Consider the following 6,000-nt stretch of genomic DNA (forward strand, 5'->3'; position numbering starts at 1 on the left):
TCCTCAGTCAAGTCATTTTTTTGTACTAGAGTTTCAGCTGGAGAGACAAACAGCTAATATTTTTATGGTGCATAAAAGATGTAACTTCATCTTTAAATTTTTTGTAAAACATTGCATACATCTGTAATTATATTACTTTAAAATAAAGCCTTCATCCATTCTAAGATCTTTTGATGTCCCTTCCCTGCTGACTCTATTTTTTTCTTGTTCCCACTTACGTTAATGTGAAGAGACAGTTGAGTAAATGCACAATGAACTTCAAAACCTAGTAATTGTTTTTCAGAAAGAATGAAACTTGTGAATTAGATATGGATTGTAAAAGAACACCAGAGCTGATTAGTGTTCGTTAGGTTTGCCTGCTGGACCGTTCTGACACCTGTCTTCCAGCTTTCTCCATAAATGCCATTCCTGATCCCTCTGTACTGCCAGTCACATGACAGCGAGGGAGAAACTTGTGGGTGGGAGTTAAGACTCCTAGTCAACCTTGTCAGGCTTAGCAATTCATGAAACTCAACATAAAAGGCAACATTAAACAAAGATGAGTTGAATCCATTTACACGCAAACTCTAGTTCTGTGTGTCTCTCTCTCTCTCTCTCTAAATGAGGAGTCCGGCAGCTAACAGCTTTTTTTGGGCATAAGCTTTCATGGGTCAAAACAAAACACTTCTTCAGAATCATGGAGACTGTGTGTCTATATATATATATATATATATATATATATATATATATATATATATATATATATATATATATATATATATATATATATATATATATATATATATATATATATATATATATATATATATATATATATATATATATATATATATATATATATAAAATAAAGCCTGCAATGGGTGAACGTTGAAAGGGTTTCTCTCTCTCTCATAGGATGTATAAATAAGTTTTGTAAGATTGGGGGATGGGGGGGAATAAGCCAACTTTCAAGGCATTGAAAAATCGCTTTTTAGGAAAAATCTGTTTCATCCTAACCATCTGCTTGCATCTTGTTTACAGCACAGTGTGCCAGTTTGTGCTTATTAATCATGCTTACACAAGTATCTTAATTACTCCCTGTGTAGCTGCTCTATCTTGAACTCAGAAGTTGACCTTTCTCTTTTTATTCCTTTAAATCATTAATCATACATAATCAGAGCCAACGGGGCAGAGCCATGGAGAAGGCTACCCAGATTCTGAAAGCACACACACCAGTCCTGGGAAGCCATGCAGATGAGAGTGACTCCATTGCTAGCAGTCAGGCATATCTTAATTAATGACTTCTTTGTCTGTACGTATGCACACATGTATTCTGATTCTATTTTTCCCCTTTGCTTGTATCTATCTAGAATTCATTGATTCAGTTTATTATACTGACTGTCATAAAGAAGTATGCCTCTGCATTTAAAAACATTCAAATCTATAAGAGCTGATAAGGAAATAGATCCTTTTGGTTGTCATATATATGAATTCCTTCTCAATGTGCTAGTTAAATTTTGTAGAGTGAGCTGTGTGGGTTTAAAAAGAATAACTTCAGGATCTCCTTTCTGAACAACAGCTTTGAAAGTTGCAAATGTTTCCAAGATGAATAAACGTGTGTGTGTGTATGCGTCTTTAAAAAGAGGATTTCTGATAAGCAAACCTTATTACTTTCACCAGGAGCACCATGCACAAAGCAATTTTTTCCTCCGGATTTTTCTTCAGAGGGGGAAAAAAAATCCAAACATTGCAGTATTGGAAAAACAGATTGGAAAAAAGTGGGGAGAAAAAGATTGAAAGAGCATGGCTAGAATTTCAGAAAAGTCTTCTGGTTTCTAATATACTAGACAAATTACAGTATGCAAAAGTAATTTTGCCTGTCCCTAAACTATTCAGTATGATGAAAATCCTATTGATACTATAAAAAAGGAGAAATCTGAACTGCACTGTCTACTCATTTTGTCAGCTTAGATTTTTGTACATGTGGAAAAAAGAGACTTAAGATTCCATGGCAATGTGACCTGCATTTTCTGTCTATCCCTATTATATTATTTTTGTTTTTGTTACAACACTATTTTATGTTTTAATATGAATTTGAATCTATCTATCCATGAAGCCATTGTGTAGTTCTGGTGTGTAGGTAGGCACACGCTTTTGGCAGATCTGAAAAGATGATCTCTGTAATGCAACATAACATGTAACCAACTTCATTGGGGAAAGTAATAATTTGAGAGCTTGGACTGAAACACTTGGAGCATGGATTGTGCAACCCTCACTTGCCTTAGAAACTATGAGCAAATGGAAGCTTGCTTTTGGAAATATCCATGACTTCTGGAACAGTGACTTAATCATTTTAATGCCCCACTTGGCAGAAATTACGTGTTCACTTCTGCCCCACAGAAAGCAATGAATTTTGTCTTTCTGTTTAAGCACAGCTATTTAGGAAGGCCTCCAAAATGCTTTTGCTAACATCCAAAAGCCTATTTTATAGAAAAATGCTGGGTGGATATTTCCAGAGTATTCATCTTTGAAATGTTTGTTCTAACTTTTTCTTTCATAATCTCTCTCTCTCGCTATTTTGTAAGATGTGTAAAGTGTATTGGTTTAGAAAAATACCATTATGGTTTTGATCTGTATTAATCATAGTTGTCAGAGGTAAGTTTTGTGGCTTTTCCTCTTTAAACTTGATACCCTAACTGGTTTTCTGACGTTCTCTCACCATAGCCTGTCTGTCATAATGGCATTTTACCATAATTGCCCATCACATTGTATGTTACTTTAAACTGTGCATATATCTGCCAAACACAAATGAGTTCGGAAAAACTATAGAAAGGATCACTTTTAAAAAAAAAATCACTTTGGTGAGAAGGAATTAACCCAGCTAAGATTGCATTTTTGGAATTTTGAAAGGCCAGGGATGGGAAAATTAAAGTAATATGCAAGGGTTAATTTTTATAGGAAAAATATAAATTCAAATTTAGGAAAGGGTTAAGCAATGAGTAGGGATTGGATTTAAATGGATTCACAATTTTAGAAAGTAATTCTTAAATTACTGGGAGGAGGGGAATAGTTTGGAATGAGGATGGGGGAAGGGTTATATCCTTTTTTTAAGACTCCTTTGTGCCCATGCTGCATAAACAGGACTTGATCTAGCTTACTTTAAAGTGAAATTGATGGATTTTAATGGAAATATGCTTCAATGGGAATTGGTTGAGCCTTTGGATTGGAGGCTGTTTTGACTGGGACCTGTTTAACTATATGTCTGTAAAGCATAAACAATGGCACGCTTTGGGCACTATATAAATAACAGATTCTTGTTACTATAATCATACTTTTCCAAAATGATGAATGAGTATTCATGGTAGACTACACCAGCTGAGGTGGGGAACAGATTCCCTTTGTCAATCCATCCAACCCATTCCCTCCCTTCAGCAAGGTAAAGTTGATTTAATGTTCTCAGAGCAAGGAGAAGCTTGAATGCTTCTTGGAAACTTGTGTTTATAATTGAGCACCTCATTGTGTAAGATGTATGGAAGGTTAAGAAGACACTTATTGTGTCAAAGCCTTTCTCATGACATGTATCAAAAGACTCTCAGCTGGTTGAGAATATCCTGTGCGAGGCCTGGAAGTGCCTGTTCCAAATGCCCTGATTCTATGCTTGTAAAGGCTTTCAACCCATCATGGTTTTGAATCGTCCCTTTTGTATACGTCCATCGCTGTTTACTCAGTATGTCCTAAATTCAGATCTTACCAGGTCATTATATTGGATCCACTTTCTATAAATAATCATGGTGGCATTCATCATGTACTGCAGTCCCTGTGCTAAACCCTAAGTGAAAAGCAATGGATTTATAGTATAAGTAAAGGATGTGGTTCTGAGTGTTCTGGAATGCAAGGTCTTTGGTTTATCTACAGAACAGCTATCGTATGGGCAGACAACAGTGGCAGTTTCTTCACACTGCTCTGTGCTTTAATCCTCTTCTAGTAGTGAGAAAGTGGTTGATTTTTGAGGTGCATCTAATCTAGGGGTGGCCCACTTGTGGCTCCAGAGCCTCATGTGGTTCTTCAGAAGTTAGTATGTGGCTCCTTGCCCAGGTGCTGACTCCGGGGGCTTGAGCTACAGGTGCTAACTTTCCAATGTGCCAGTGGTACAAACTGCTCAACCCTGGCTCTGCCCCAGGTCCGGACCCCACTCCACCCCTTCCCCCAGGGCTCCTGCCCATTCCCCGGAGCCTGCTGTGCCCTTGTTCTTCCCACCCCACCCGAGACTCCTGCATATTGTGAAACAGCTGATTGTGGTGGGTGGGAGGCATGGGGAGGGAGAGAGAGGTGCTGATCGGCGGGGCATGGGGTGGGAGGGGGAGGTTGCTGACATATTACTGTGGCTCTTTGGCAATGAACATTGATAAATTCTGGCTCCTTCTCAGGCTCAGGTTGGCCACCTCTGATCTAATCCATGGCTCCGTCATTGAGATTTTAAGTACAGGTGCTCGTTGAGGTGTAGGATTTCGTGATGTGGCTCTGTAGTCCTTTAGTTATTGGACAGATACCAACAATCATTAGATAGTAACTATTTTTGGTCACTGCTGATCTGGCCTGGATTTGAACAGGCAACCTAGATGTGTAAGGTTTCATAGCAGTGTTGTAAAACAGTGGACTTGGAATTAGGAGACTATGATTTTCTTCCTTGTTCTACCACTGACTTGCTGTGTGTCTTCGGTCAAGTAATTTCACTTTCTTGTGATTCTTTCCCCTACTGCCCTTTGTCTTGTTTACTTAGATTGTAAACTCTTCGGGTAGGAACTGTCTCAGGTTGTCTGTGTGGGTACAGAAACGAACCCAGTTAGTTGGGGCTGTTAGGCACTAATTCTCTTGGCTGGAGCCACTGGAGTAGGCTCCCTCTTCCTTTTTTTTCCCAGTGCAAACTTGGACCTAGATAAAATCTAGCTTCAGTTTTCACTTGTTTACCTGACAGAAACTTCTGCAGGGAAACCTGTAAAAACAGATGGCTCTTGTATTCAGTAGTCTTCTGTCTTAAAAGGAATATCTTCAGGGATGAATAACTTAAGTCTTACTGGTATGGGGGTCTGGCTCTGGGCCCCCGGAAGGGTCAGGGCCTCGGGTGAAAGAGGCGGGGCCTCTGGCGGAAGGGGGGAGTTGGGGGTCAGCCTCCCCCAGCCAGCCCTTCAGCGCTGGCTGGCCTGCACCGCCCAGGGCTCCGGCGATGATTGAAAGGCCCTGGGGCTCCAGCTGCTGCAGCGGTGGCGACTGGAACCCCGTGCCCTTTCAAATCACCAGGCCCTGGGCCAGTTGCCCTTTTGCCCCCCTCCCCCCTCGGGAGCCCTGGGTGGGTGGGGGGCAAAAAGGGCAGTGACGTTAAAGCGCTGCTGTGGCAGTGTTTTAAGGACCCTACTGGCAGGGCTGCCGACAGGGGAGAGGGTAAAAGGGGCAGCAATGTTAAGGCGCTGCCGCGGCAGTGCTTTAATGTCGGCTGTGTATGGGCCAGTACTGGCGGCCACTTCTCACCGGTACTCTGAACCAACCCACTTTCACCTCTGAATATCCTCCAGCGTAATAGAGTTGTGCTCTATTTATTACCTCTATTAAGCAGCCGCTGTTTGTTTTTTTTCAGTGACCCCTTAAGATGCGCTTCACTGTATTGAATCATTGGATATAATAAGGATAAAGGCCTTACTGACCCCAGTGTTTGAAAAGGTGCTTCAAAATCCACTATGGTCTCTTAACTACAGCAAGCTGAACATATTCACTCGTCAAGGTTATCTCTTCCACTTAAGGCTTCATGTAACGTAAGCAACTTATTGTCTTTACAATCATTTTTGGAAGATGTAAAAGTTTAGATTTTAATTGTTTTTAAGTCATTCCTTTTAGTCCTGGCAGCTTTATTTCCTTTTCTTTACCTGCCCAAATGTTGTCTTTAGGGTTTTAGCTCTGTAAGGCCTGAAGGCAGTTGGCACTCTTTACTGTGGAGAAGGAAGTCAAACACGTATATTTCCCCCATGC

At 40.4% G+C, this 6,000-nt stretch overlaps 1 long non-coding RNA gene across 1 annotated transcript in view; it reads left to right on the forward strand.

Annotated features, from left to right (window-relative positions):
* Window positions 1–5,704, forward strand: part of LOC144930741 (uncharacterized) — a 210,296-nt gene extending 204,592 nt beyond the window's left edge. Inside the window, exon 3 of the long non-coding RNA XR_013636067.1 lies at window positions 5,612–5,704. This is a non-coding gene — a long non-coding RNA (uncharacterized LOC144930741). The remainder of the gene's footprint in view (window positions 1–5,611) is intronic.
* Window positions 5,705–6,000: the final 296 nt, after the last annotated feature.

Source organism: Lepidochelys kempii, chromosome 7 (genome assembly GCF_965140285.1).
Source record: "Lepidochelys kempii isolate rLepKem1 chromosome 7, rLepKem1.hap1, whole genome shotgun sequence".
In the NCBI taxonomy this organism is placed as follows: domain Eukaryota; kingdom Metazoa; phylum Chordata; order Testudines; family Cheloniidae; genus Lepidochelys; species Lepidochelys kempii.